The 13909-nt window shown below is 36.2% G+C and overlaps 1 non-coding gene across 1 annotated transcript; it reads left to right on the forward strand.

The window, feature by feature from the left end:
* The first annotated feature begins 5031 nt into the window (after window positions 1–5031).
* On the forward strand, window positions 5032–5138 carry LOC112713441 (small nucleolar RNA R71). Its single transcript, XR_003158414.1, has one exon. It is a non-coding gene; the product is annotated as a small nucleolar RNA R71 (small nucleolar RNA).
* Window positions 5139–13909: the final 8771 nt, after the last annotated feature.

Consider the following 13909-nt stretch of genomic DNA (forward strand, 5'->3'; position numbering starts at 1 on the left):
AAAGCTCTTCGAGTGCAAGGAGGTCAGATTTGGACAACATCTGTAGTGCTTTCTTTGTCTCTGAATCATACTTTTGCTTAAGCTCCTTAATTTCAGCCAGAAAATATCTGAAATTGCACAAAAATACACAAACTCAAAGTAGAATCCAAAAATTTGAATTTTATACTAAAACATATGAAAACTTAATAAAACGTAGACAAAACATGCTAAAAACTATATGAAAATGATGCCAAAAAACGTATAAAATATCCGCTCGTCACAACACCAAACTTAAACTATTACTTGTCCCCAAACAACTAAGAACACAGTAGGTTAAAAAGAAGAGTAAGATAAAATAAATCTCAGAGTTTCCAATGAAGCTCAGCTTTAATTAGATGAGCGGGACTTAGTAGCTTTCTGCTTCTGAATAGTTTTGGCATCTCACTATCTATTGAAACTCATAATGGTTGGCATCTTTAGGAACTTAGGATCCAGATGATATTATTGACTCTCCTAGTTCAATTCTTTTTTATTCTTGAACACAGATTTTAGAGTCTTCGCTGTGACCCTAAGCACTTTGTTTTCCAGTATTACCACTAGATACATAAATGCCACATACACTTTAACTGGGTGAACCCTTTTGGATTGTGATTCAGCTTTACTAGAATCCCCAGATAGAGGTGTCCAGAGTTCTTAACCACACTCTTAGGATCTTTGGATCCTTTTACCCTTGCTTTTTGGTTTAAAGGGTCATTGGCTTTTTGCTCTTACCTTTTAGTTTAAAGAGCTATTGGCTTTTTCTGCTTTTTATTTTTATTTTTTTTTTTGCATGCATATATTTTTTTTTCTTTTACAACATGCTTTTTCTTTTTCTTTTTTTGCTACTTTTTCTTGCTTCAAGAATCAATTTTTGGATTTTTCAAATTACCAATAATATTTTTCCTTTTTCATCATTCTTTCAAAAACCAACATTCTTAATTTCAATTTCAAATATGCACTGTTTATTCATACATTCAAAAAACTAAAGCAATGCTACCATATCAAAATAATTGAATGATTCTTATTTTATAACTTGAAATTCATGTATCTCTCAATTCTTTTCAAATAAAATTTTCTTTTAAGTAATGGAAGAGACATATGGAACATTTTATAACTTTAAGACATGGATAGAAATGATCACGCAATAAAAACACGAGAACAACCAATACAACATAACAAAAAACAGAAAAATAACATAAGAAAAGGAGATTAAGAGAACGAATCCACCTTAATGGTGGCAGCTAGTGCTCCCTCTTGAGGATCCAATGTAGTGCTTGATCTCTTCAATGTCACTCATTTGTCTTTGTTGTTCTTTCCTCATAACCCTTTGATCTTCTCTAATTTTATTGATGATGTTGGAATGCTCTTAATGCTCCATTCTCAACTAATTCATGTTAGAGCTTAATTCTCCCATGGAAGTATTCCATTGATCCCAATAGCTTTGAGGACGAAAATACATCCCTTGAGGTATCTCAAGGATCTCATGCTGAGGCAGTTACACAGGCTCATGTGCATGCTCTCTGGTTTGCTCCATCCTCTTCTTAGTGATGTTCTTATCCTCTTCAATGGAGATATCTCCTTCTATGACAATTCTAGCTGAATTGCAAAGATGACAGATGAGGTGTGGGAATGCCAAAACTTGCTTTGGTGGAAGGTTTCTCAGCTATCTTGTACAATTCTTGAGGGATGTACTTCTACCTCACTTCCAATCATGATGTAATGGATCATGGTGGCTCTTTCAATAGTCACTTATGATCGGTTACTAGTGGGGATAATAGAGCGTTGGATGAATTCCAACTATCTTCTAGCTATGGGCATGAGGTCAAGCCTTCTTAGTTGAATGGACTTGCCTTGGGAATTCCTTTTCTACTATGCTCCATCCACACATATGTCTCAGAGCACTTGATCCAGCCTTTGATCAAAGTTGACTCTTCTACTGTAAGGATGTGGATCTCCTTGCATCAAAGGCAAGTTGAGTGCCAACCTCACACTTTTCGGGCTAAAATCTAAGATTCTCCTCGGACCATGGTGCTCCAATTCTTAGGATTTGGGTTCACACTAATGTCATGGTTTTTCCTGACCGATGCATTAGCATAGAACTCTTGCACCATTAAGATCCCAACCTCTTGGATGAGATTGGTTAAGACTTCCCAACCTCTTCTCCGGATCTCTCTTCAAATTTTCGGATACTCATTCTTCTTGAGCCTGAAAAAGACCTCAAGGATCACCTTTCTCTCTATCTCCCAAGATTCGAAAGTGGCGGCTACTGCCTTTTCTTTCCTCTTTCTAGAGGATTCTCCAACCTTGGGTGTCATAAGTGGTAGTGAAAAGCAAAAAGCAGTGCTTTTTCAACACCAAACTTAAAAGCTTTGCTCGTCCTCAAGCAAAAATAAAGAAATGAGAAGAATGGAGTAGAAGAAGAAGAAAATAGAAGGAAATATGGGGAGAAGGCAATTCGGCCAAGGGGGGATTTGATGTGTATGAGAGGTTTGTGTATGAAGGGTTAGAAGGAGGGGTATTTATAGGAGTGGGCTATGGTAGGTCTGGTCATGGGTGGGGTAAATGGGAGGGAAATTTTATTTTGAAGTGGGTGGGGGTTGGTGGGAGTTATGATGGTTTTGGGAAAGTGATATGGATGTGATTGGGCTAGGGTTTATAGGAAGTGTGTATGGGGAAGTATAAAAGAAAGAAGGAAGAAGTGGGGTTGGTAAAGATGATGTGGGACCCACTGGTCTTGAGAGGCCAGAAAATTCAGAATTTCTGCCCTCTGCATTGGCGTTGAACGCCCAGGGTCTGGTCCCTGGCTGGCGTTCAACGCCAGCAACACTCCATCCAAAGTATTCTGTTTTCACTATTAAATTTTTTTTGTCTCTGTTCTGACTGCTGCACATAATTATGAACCTAAATAAATAAATTAAAGAAAAACAAAATTAAGGAAAATAAAAATAAAAATAATTAATTAAGGTTGGGTTGCCTCCCAACAAGCGCTTCTTTAACGTCATTAGCTGGACAGTTAGCTCCTTACAGAGGTTGATATGGGGTTAGAATTTTTCCCCTTATAGTGAACTTTATTTCTATCTTTTCATGAATGATCTACATGCTCTAGAGATAGGATACAGCTCACTGTATGTGGTATGACTGGTTTCTTAGTGAAGATAACTCTTATGTTTAGGGACTTAGTAAAGCTCTGTACTGAAAAAGATGGCTGCAACACTAAATGTTGTACAGTTATCTCAGAGGGAGAGTTAGGGTGAGGCATCATGAACAAGATGTAATCCTTCCCTAGTTGTAGAATCAATTCTCCCTTAGCTACATCAATGATAGCATTGGTAGTGGCTAGGAAAGGTCTTCCAAGGAGGATGGATTCATCCTCATCTTCCCTAGTATCCAAGACTATGAAGTTTGCAAGGACGTAGTGGTCTTCAACCTTTACCAAGACATCCTCTACTAAGCCATATGGCTTCTTCATTGACTTTTCTGCCATCTATAGTGAGATATTTGTAGCTTGTACCTAAAAGATTTCTAGCTTCTCTATTACAGACAATGGTATGAGGTTTATGCTTGACCCTAGGTTACACAGAGCCTTCTCAAAGGTCATGGTGTCTATGGTTCAAGGAATCAGGAAGCGTCCAGGATTCGGAAGCTTCTAAGGTAGCTTCTGCTGAACCAAAGCATTGAGTTCTTTGGAAAGCAATGGAGGTTCTTCCTCCAAAGGCTTTGTACCAAATAGCTTGGCATTCAGCTTTTATGAGAGCTCCTAGGTACCGAGCAACTTGCTCTTCCCTAGTGTCTTCATCCTCATCAGATGATGAGTGTTCATCAGAACTCATGCATTGCAGAAGTGCATGCAAAGGAACATTTATAGTCTCTATATGAGCCTTGGCTTCCTTTAGTTCTTAGATAGGGATTTTGTGAGTGGGTATTGAGCACTCAGAGGGTGTGCCTTTACTGGTGTTCAATGCTAGCTCTGATGGCTCTTTGGACATTGAACGCCCATGCTGTATACCCTTACTGGCGTTAAACGCCAATTTCCTTACCTTTTTGGGCGTTGAACACCCCGCAGGGATGTCCTGGCTGGCGTTCAACGCCAACTTCCCTACCTGTTGGGGCATTGAACACCCAGTGAGGGCTTTCGCACTGGCGTTCAGTGCTAGGCTCATACCAATTTTGGGCGTTGAACGCCTAGTGAGATCTTTCTCACTGGCGTTCAGTGCCTTCCCAGTCTCTCCAGATTTGGCCTCAACCTCAATGGTGATGGCCTTGTACTCTTCTCTTGGTTTCACTTCAGTGTTACTTGGAAGAGTGTCAAGAGGGGTCTCAGGGATCCTCTTGCTCAGTTGACCAATTTGCACCTCCAAATTTTTTATGGAGGATCTTGTCTCAGTTATGAAACTATGAGTGGTCTTAGAGAGGCTGGAGACTAGAATTGCTAAGTCAAAAAGGCTCTGCTTAGGAGTCTCCATATTCCCTTGAGAAGATGGGAATGGTGGCCAGTTGTTGAACCTATTCTGGTTCCTTCCACCTTGATTATTATTGAAGCCTTGTTGAGGCTTCTGTTGATCCTTCCATGAAAGGTTAGGATGATTCCTCCATGAAGGATTGTAGGTGTTTCCATAGGGTTTTCCCATGTAATTCACCTCCTCCATGGTGGGTTGATTAGGTTCATAAGCTTCTACTTCAGAAAAAGCTTCCTGAGTGCTGCCAGCTGCAGCTTACATTCCAATCAAATGCTGAGAGATCATATTAACCTGCTGGGTCAAGATCTTATTCTGAGCCAATATGGCATTCAGAGTATCAACTTCAAGAACTCCTTTCTTCTGAAGTACCCCATTACTTACAAGGTTTCTTTAAGAAGTGTACATGAATTGGTTATTTGCAACCATCACAATGAGTTCTCTTGCTTCTGCAGGCATTTTCTTCAAGTGGAGTGATCCACCTGCATAGCTGTCCGATGATATTTTGGACATCTCAGACAGACCATCATAGAAAACTCCTATGATAGACCATTCTGAGAGCATATCAGGAGGACACCTCCTGATCAATTGCTTGTAACTTTCCCAAGCTTCATAGAGGGATTCATCTTCTTTTTTTCTGAAGGTTTGAACTTTCACTCTGATTTTGCTCATCTTTTAAGGAGGAAAGAATTTAGCCAAGAAAACATTGACCAGCTTTTCCCAAGAGTCTAAGCTATCTTTAAGTTGAGAATCCAACCATATCTTAGCTCTGTGTCTAACAGCAAAGGGAAAGAGCATAAGTTTGTAGACCTCAGGATCCACTCTATTGGTCTTAATAGTGTCACGAATTTTCAAGAATTATGAAAGGAATTGGTGTAGATCTTCCAGTAGAAGTCCATGGAAGGTACAGAGATGCTTAAGCTCGAAGTTGTTAGCTCCAATGGTAGGTACATAGATGCTTCTGCCATAAAAATCAGAGGTAGGCATGGTGAAGTCACAAAGAACCTTTCTTGCCTCTCCTTCATGTTCGGCCATGTCTTCAGTTTCTTGTTCAAAATTTTCTGAAAGGTTTCTTCTAGAGTGTGGTGCTTTAACTTGTTGTAAGCTCCTCCTTAAAGTCCTTTCAGATTCAGGATCAAGATTAAAGAGAGGTTCCTTATCCCTGTTCCTGGTCATAAACAAGAAAAGAAGAAATCAAGGACATAAGAGAATGGGAGCTCTATGTTCAAGAATAGAGGGTTCCCTGTGAGATGTGAAGAAAGAAGAGAAAGAAAAATAGAAGAAGGAGAAGAAGAATTCAAATAAATAGAAGTAGAGAGGAGAGGAATTAGAAGTAGAAAAGATAAATAAAAATTAAAATATTTTTGTTTTTGTTTTATTTATTTATGTAATTTGAAAATAAAGGTTAATGAATTAAAAGGAATTTAAAATTTAATTAGGAATTTCAAAAAAGAAGAGAGAGAAACAGAGGAAGAATTTTCAAAAATTAGGAGGGAGAAGAATTAGTTAAGAAGTTTTGAAAAAGAAGAGAGAGAAGATAAGAAACTAATTAGGAAAGATTTGAAAACAAGATAAGATATAAGATTAGAAAAGATTTGAATTTAAAAATAATTAAAAAAGTCAACTAGATAAGAATTAAAAAGATTTGAAAAAGATTTAATTTTACAATTTAAAGGCAGATAAGATAGAAAGGATAAGATAAGTTAGGTAAGAGATATAAGATAAGGAAGTTAAGAGAAGATAAGTTTTAAATTAAAAAGATTTGAATTTAAAATTTGAAATTTGAAAATTAAATTTTGAATATTTTTTTAAATTTGAATTTTGAATTTGAAACAAGATAAGATAATGATTTGAAAAAAAATTGATTTTTAAGAAGGTTTAATTTTGAAAATTTGAAATTTGAAATTTAAATTTTGAAATTTTAATTTTAATTTTAATTTTAGAATTTGAATTTTGAAAAAGATAAGATTTTTGAAAAGATTTGAATTTTAAAATTTGAAATTAAGATAAGATGAGATAATGATTTTTGAAATTAAAATTTGAAAAATTGCTTGTGATTTTCGAAAATTAATGCAAAGATAAGAAAAGATATTTTTTATTTTTTTTAATTTAATGAAGAAAGAGAAAAACAATAAAAAGACACCAAACTTAAAATTTTTATATCTAAGACACCTACTATGTGAAAATTAGAAGGAAAAACACAAAAAGACACCAAACTTAAAAATTTTAAGATCAAAACAAAAGGAAAAATAAGAAGACTTTGAAGATGAAGAAGAACACCAAGAACAAAACTCAAAGAATTCAAAGAAAACAAGAACACACAAAAGATACCAAACTTAGAATTTTTGAAAACCAAAAACACAATTTTTGAAAATTTAAAGAACAAAAAACACAAGACATGAAACTTAAAGATTGACACAAGAATCAAACAAATGAAACTATTTTTGAAAATTTTTTGAAAGAAAGACTCAAAGAATTTGAAAATTTCAACAAGAACAAAAACAAAAGACTCAAACCAAAAACAAAGATTAAACAAAGAAAAGGTTTTTTGAAAAAAATTTATTTTTTTATTTTTTTTCAAAAAAAAGAAGAAGAAAATAAAAGATTCAAACAAAATTAAAAACAATACCTAATCTAAGCAACAAGATAATCCGCCAATTGTCCAAACTCGAGTAATCCCCGAAAATGGCCCCAAAAACTTGGTGCACGAATACCCACACTTCGTACAACTATACCAGCAACTGCACTGGGTTGTCCAAGTAATACTTGAGCGAGTCAGGGTCGATCCCACGAGGATTGTGGTTTGAAGCAAGCTATGGTTATCTTGCATATCTTAGTCAAGTGAGTAGGAGATGTTGGTATGTTGTTTAATTGCATAAAATGAATAAAAATGGAATTACTAGGTTTGATTATTATCAATGATAAGAAGCTGGTTAAGGCTTGGAGATGCTTTGTCCTTCTGGATAAACTCTGGTATTACTGTCTTCTTCAATTGTGAATGATTTCTTCTATGGCATGCTGTATGTGGTCAACGCCGTACGGTCGCGGTCGCTAATATCCTCCATATCTGAACCCCAGGGTTAGTGTGGATCCATTTTGATTGAGGGTGAAGCTCCTGCAATCCATTCTCCTTAATGATCTTACTCAAAATGCCACTGACAAGGTCGAATCTTACGGATCAGAGAATGCTGCAGCTTTGGATTCTAGCCTCTACCACAGAGATCCTAATCTCCCCATACCTCGGCTGAACTGGTGTCTCGAGAAGTCCCCAACGAAGTCGTGGAGTAGCCGTCTAAGAGATGTATAATCAAGCCGGTGGTTCGATGCTTTCCAGTTACGTATTTGCATGAACCCAAGAAGAACACGGGTGGTTTTCAGGCATGCAGTCTTAGTATGAAGAACGAAGATGATTGTCACGGGTCATCCCTTCCATCAAGTTGAAGAACGAAGATACATTTTAGAATTGAATCAAACAAGGATTGAAGAGAAACACTAATAATTTTATGAATCCATAAAACTGAAGAGGGCTTCTCTCCTCAACCTAGGAGGTTTAGAAACTCATATTGATAGAAAATATAATGTTAAATGAAAATATGGCATAAAGGTCCTCAAATATTATGTAAAATATCCCTTAAATACTAAACTAATGACTAAGGATTACATAAGAAGGGTAAAATAGTCTTTTATTGCTAAAATCCACTTCTGGGACCCACTTGGTGAGTGTTTGGGATGAGCTTTGATGTGATCCACGTGCTATGAGCCTCTAGGGCATTGAACGTTGGCTAGGGGGTCCTCTTTGGGTGTTTGGATGCTGGTCTCCTCCTTTGGGCACTGGACGCTTGGACTGGGGCAGGAAGCTGGTGTTGGATGCCAATTTTGGGCCTTCAATGCTGATATAAAGTATGGACTATTATACATTGATAGAAAGCTCTGGAAGTCAGCTTTCCAAAGCTATTTAGAACGCTCCATTTGGACTTCTGTAGCTCCAGAAAAGCACTTTCGAGTGCAAGGAAGTCAGATCCAGACAGTTCTGTCTCTGAGTCAGACTTTTGCTACAGCTCCTCAATTTCATCCAAAAAATACCTGAAATTGCACAAAAACACACAAACTCAAAGTAGAATCCAAAAATGTGAATTTTATACTAAAACCTATGAAAACTTAAAAAAACTTAGACAAAACATGCTAAAAACTATATGAAAATGATGCCAAAAAGTGTATAAAATATCCGCTCATCAATGTCATATGGAGCCTTTAGAGGGGCATTTTGAGTACTGTCAGCTAAACCCTACATCCCACTCAAGTGCTGAGTAAGCATACTGATCTATTGAGACATGGCTTTTTTCTGAGTAAGAATAGTATTCAAGGTGTCCAGCTCGTGACTCCTTTCTTCTGAGGAGCCCCAGAGTTCATATGATTCCTCTCAGAAGAGTAAAGATATTGGCTGTTAGCAACCATCTCAATAAGCTCGGTAGCCTCTTCAAGCGACTTCTTCATGTTTAATGAACCACCTGTAGAGTTGTCCAAACATATTTTGGCCATTTCAAAGAGGCCATCATAAAGGATCTCCAGCTTGGTCCATTCAGAAATCATGTCATGAGGGAATCTCCTGATCATCAACTTATACCTCTCTCATGCTTTATAGAGGGACTCACTATCTATCTTCCTGAAGGTTTGAAGATCCACCCTTAGCTTAGTCAGCTTCTATAGTGGAAAGAATTTGGTCAGAAATCCATTGACCACCTTGTCCCAAGTGTCCAGACTCTCCTTAGGCTAAGAATCAAGCTGCTGCTTTGCTCCATCCTCACAGTAAATGAAAAGAGCATGAGCTTGTAAACCTCAAGATTCACTCCATTTATCTTCACAGTGTCTCAGATATGCAGGAAGTTAGAGATGAATAGATTTGGATTCTCCTGTAGAAGTCCATGATACTAACAATTCTGCTGCACTAGGGTGATCAGCTACGACTTAAGCTCAAAGTTATTTGCACCAACGGCAAGTACAGCTATACTGCGCCCATAGAAGTCAGGAGTGGGTGCAGTATATGTGCTTAGCATTCTCCTTTCTTGCTCATTATCATTCGGGTTCCCACCATTAGTAGCCATAGCTTTCTTCTCAAACATTTTCCTTAGGTTCTCTACGGCTTTGTAAGCTTTAGCCTGTTGCAAACGCTGCCTCAAGGTCCTCTTATGTTTAGGATCAAAATCAATAAGAGGTTCTTTGTGCATATTCCTGCTCAAAAACAAATAGAAAATAAAGAAAAGTGGGAATCTCTACATCAGAGTGCAGAGAATTCCAATGAGGTAACCTGTGTAAAAGAAATAAAATAAAGCAACTAAATAAATAAAGTAGTAAAATTTGAAAATTATAAATAAAATTGGGACAAAAGTTTTGAAAACTTATAAAAAATAAATAGGAAAAAATTAAAAAAATAATCAGGGGGACCAAACTTAATTTTAGCAATTAAGGAAAAATATATGATGCAATTTTCAAAAATTAAAGACAAAAGTCAAATAAGACTAATAAAATAAAAAATAAAAATATAAAAAAATAAAATAAAATAGAAAAAAATATGAAAATAAAAGAAAAATAAAATAAAACAATAAACTGAATAAATAATAAAATAAAATAAAAAACGGAAGTCAAAAGAAAGAAAAACAACGGTAAAAAATAAAATAAAATAAAATAAAAACGAAAAAATGAAATAAAAAAAGAATGTAAAAGGAAATTTAAAACCGGAGGACCTAACAAATAAAAAGTAAAAGGAAATTTAAAAGGGAAGAAGAAAATAAAAATGAACGTTTGTTTGTTTGTTTTTTATTTATTTATTTAATTATTTACTTTTTTAATTTTTTAAATTAAAACGAAATTATAAAATAGAAAGGAAAAAGGTAAACAGGGGAAGGGGGAAGAATGAAGGAAAAGACAAAAAATAAAGAAAAAAATGAAATGAAAAATAAAAATTAATAATACTTAAATAAAACTAATTAAAGAAAAAATTATCTAATCTAAACAATCAAACAACGAGTAGTTGTTAATCACAGTCAATTTCAAGTGCACCGGGTCGTACCAAGTAATACCTCAAGTGAGTGAGGGACAATCCCACGAGAATTGATGGATCAAGCAACAATGATTGAGTGATTGGCTTAGTCTGATAAGTAGAAAATGCTGTTTGGAGAATTAATTGCATTAAACAGTAAATTCAGAAAATTAGAAAGCAAACAGTAAATTGGTGTGAAGAATATAGGAGAAAACAGTTAAGGTTTCAGAGTTGTTTATCTTCTGGATTTCTATTTCTTACCAACTATTTTAATCATGCAAGATTCAATTCATGGAAAACTATAAATGACTAAAACCTAATTCCTTAGCAATTTAGTCTCCTCTAACCTAATTAACCGCCAATTCCTTGGTCACTTAAGTTCAATTAAAGGATTAAGTTCAATTCTAGTTTATGTCCCACAGAAACCCTAATTACCCAAATATAGGAGGATTATATATCACATCTCCTGTTAAGTCTAGATAATTAGTGACTTAGGAGAAATTGTTTTCAAGATGTTGTTCAGGTAAATTGCTTTTCCAAGGTTTACAAGAATTCAATTAGAATAAGGACTATTCTTCTGATCTATCCAAATCCTTAAGTGAAGAACGAAAATAAATTCTTGAAATTGAAATCAAAACATTAATTAAAATAGAAGAGTAACAGTATCAATCCATACAATAAACAATGCTCCTAACCTTAACAATGGAGGTTTAGTTGCTCATGGTTCAGCGAGAAAACTAGGATTCAGAAAAACTGTAAACTGTAGAATAAAATCCGTAAAAGAGAAGAGAGACGAGGGGCTGAATCTTTTCCCTTTTTTAACTAATCCTAATTAATGAAAAATATATTTTCTAAAACTAAATAATATATTTTCCTATTTGTAAATAAAATAAAGTTTAATCAAAATAAATTAATAGATCTCGTGCTGCTCCTTGAAGATGAATGGGGACCACTTATTTTCCTTAGGATCGTGACAAACTTGAAAAATCCTAAGTTTGGCTTCACTCAACGCAATGCCATCTTCATAGTTCTTCAGCTTGGCGCCAAACTTGGAGAATCGCAAGTTTGGCGCCATCTTAGCAGTGACTTCATGGGGATTAGAGTGAATGGATGATGCCAGGGCATCTAGGCCAGTTTCACTTACCTTTTCTTTATTGTTTTAGGGTAGTTTCATGTATTTTCTTAGTGAATAAGGCAAGTTTTGGATGAAAATACACTTACATCTTGATTCAAGCAACTATTGTGAATTTTACATGATTTCATAAGGATTTTGCAAGGATTGAATGACAAATTGATGATGCATAATCTCATGACTTGGGCTAGAGCTTTGATGCACTTTATTTGCTTGATTTCAGGACAAAAGAAGCATGGAAGAACCACGTTAGTAGCCACGTTAATCTAGTTAACATGACCACTAACGTGGAATGGGAATGAGCTTGAAATGTTAATGAGAAAAGTGATTACCAATAACGCCTGCGAAGCCATCATAAGCCCACGTTAATTGCCACGTTAACTAGGTTAACGTGGTAGTTAACGTGGAGATAAAGAGAGCTCCAGCATTAGTGGTAAACGTTAACACCACTAATGCTCCAAAAGTTGACAATTAGCCACGTTAAGAGTCACGTTAACTTAGTTAACGTGAACTCTAACGTGGAAGGGAGGAACAATGCCAACGTTAGTGACACTCACCTTTGTCACTAACGTTGGATCAAGCTAGCATTGCCCACATTAGTGTTCACGTTAAGACCACTAACATGAAAGTTAACGTGGAGCTAAGATTGATGAGCCAACGTTAGTGACACTCACCTTTGTCACTAACGTTGGAGATGGCATTCACTACCACGTTAACCTAGTTAACGTGAACTCTAACGTGGAGAGTAGGGGCGTTTGGAGCGTTAGTGACAAAGGTAAGTTTCACTAATGCTCTCGAAGATAGGCATGCCCACGTTAAGAGTCATGTTAGTTAAACTAACGTGAACTCTAACGTAGGGAAAGAGGGGCACAAGGCAACGTTATTGGGAAAGGTGATTCCCAATAACGCTTGCGAAGGTTCATAAGGCAACGTTAGTGGTCATGTTAGTGCCACTAACGTTGAAGTTAACATGGACTATATGGGGTTGGAACGTTAGTGAAAAAGGTGATTGCCACTAACGTTCTCGAACCCACAATTTCACTTAACGTTAACATCACTAATGCCCATGCCTAACTCACACTTTTCTGCAAGTTGAGCCCACTAAAGATTGTAACTGCTTCAACTCAAGATCTAAGGCCCACATCCAAGACTTGAAGAACTCACTAGAAGATCAAGAGGAGTAGTATATATAGGAGTAGTTTTGAACTATAGAGAAGCTTGGCACTTTGGAGAACTACCCTCTGTATATTTATTTTTCTGCAATTTTACTAGTGAAGGATGTATTCTTTTCTGCCATTTTCCATTCCCGGAGCTATGAACAACTAAACCCCTTTCATTGGGTTAGGGAGCTCTGTTGTAATTTGATGGATCAATTATAGTTTTCATTCTTCTTCTTCTTTCTTCTCTTTTGATTTACTAAAAAGTTTTCGATCTTAATTCAATTGGTTAGTTGTCTTGGAAAAGAAACTCTCCATAATTGGATCTCCTCTAAGCCTTGGAAAAGGGATGAGGAGATCATGCTAGAAATGCTTTCTCATGTTTGACCAAATTGGGGTCTGGGCAAATATAGTGACATGTAATCCTCCCAACACTTTGATTTGGAAATGCATGTGGTATAATCAGTGACCATACTTCATCTCTTCCCATGAGCAATTAAATCAAGGAATTGGGTAATTGTTCAAGCTTAGAGAGATTGGATTGCCAAGGAATTGGGATCCAATCACTTAAGATTGCCAAGGAGATCAATAGATGCATTGATTGAGGAAGAGATAAAAACGAATTTGATCCAGAGAATGCAACATCTCCTAAGCCCAATGAATTCCCATTTCTGATCTTACCCATTCTCTTTACTTTCTGCCATTTATTTCCATGCTCATTTCCCCAAATTCCCATTTAAGATTCTGCACTTTATTTTCTGCTATTTACTTTTCGGCCATTTAATTTTCTGCAATTCTCAAACTATACTCTGTTTAGCTCAACTAGCATACTCTTCCAACTAAAGTTGCTTGATCAATCAATCCCTGTGGGATTCGACCTCACTCTATTGTGAGTTTTTACTTGATGACAATTCGGTATACTTGCCGAAGGAAAATTTGTTGAAAGACAAGTTTTCGTGCATCAGTGGGGCGCCAAACATGGAAAATCCCAAGTTTGGCGCCACCAAGGAAATTATTCCATAAAAGAGTATTGACTATTATATATCGTTGGAAAGCTATGAAAGTTATCTTTCCAATGCTACTAAAACCGCGTCAATTCGACCATTGTAGC

This window comes from Arachis hypogaea, chromosome 9 (genome assembly GCF_003086295.3).
Source record: "Arachis hypogaea cultivar Tifrunner chromosome 9, arahy.Tifrunner.gnm2.J5K5, whole genome shotgun sequence".
Classification (NCBI taxonomy): Eukaryota; Viridiplantae; Streptophyta; class Magnoliopsida; order Fabales; family Fabaceae; genus Arachis; species Arachis hypogaea.